Consider the following 840-nt stretch of genomic DNA (forward strand, 5'->3'; position numbering starts at 1 on the left):
TAGGTGATACTCCCTGGGGGCGTGTCTTATGCTGAGGTGGGCGGGGCCTCTGCAGTCAGTAAAGTGTGTGTGGTTGAAGTGGATGGAGCCTCGACTCATTCTGACGCCTGGTTGATACTGTGGGAGGACGGAGTCAGTGTTCACCCCGTCGACAGACATTCACAACAGACTCTGAGGATGGAACTAAGTGCATTCAGTCACCATGGTAACAGTGCTTTTACCATTCACACCTGAAGTTTTCTGGAAGTGACTCAGACTCATCTGTTCTGGTTAATAAATCAGTTTCTGTTCAGTGTGAAACATCAGCTTCTCTTCTTCTACAAGAACACGGATGTTTTAAAAGAGTACAGTCAAATAATAATTCTTACAAATAAAGCAGATCTCAGTAGGTAACAGGTTAGGGTTTTTATGTCACTACATGTTCAACAGTTGTTAAGTTTTCTGCTGTAACGTCTTGCTTTCCTCCAACGAGCTCAGAAACTTCTCCACAGTAAAAAGTGAGGAGATAAATGAAAAAAAAACACAAACGAGCTGCTGAATGTTTCCTGAAAACAAATCGTTGAACCACAGTGTTTGTCATTTTTATATTATTCATGGTTTAAATAATGAAAACATGGGTATATAGAAATGTTTCATCTCTTAATTATAATTATAATTATGGTCCCATTAGACAGGATGAAGAGTCCCACACGGTTCAGTTCTGGTTCCTCTCAGGTTCAGTCTTTATAAGTTGATTGATCAGACTGTGTTTGTCTCTATGCAGACGACTCTCTGCTCTACACTCCATTGATCCTGATGATCTGAGCTGTTTGAAGACGTACATTACGTCACCTGATGTTT

Source organism: Seriola lalandi, unplaced genomic scaffold, assembly GCF_002814215.2.
Source record: "Seriola lalandi dorsalis isolate HSWRI2012SDOR001 ecotype SW California unplaced genomic scaffold, Sedor1 jcf7180002053889, whole genome shotgun sequence".
Classification (NCBI taxonomy): Eukaryota; Metazoa; Chordata; class Actinopteri; order Carangiformes; family Carangidae; genus Seriola; species Seriola lalandi.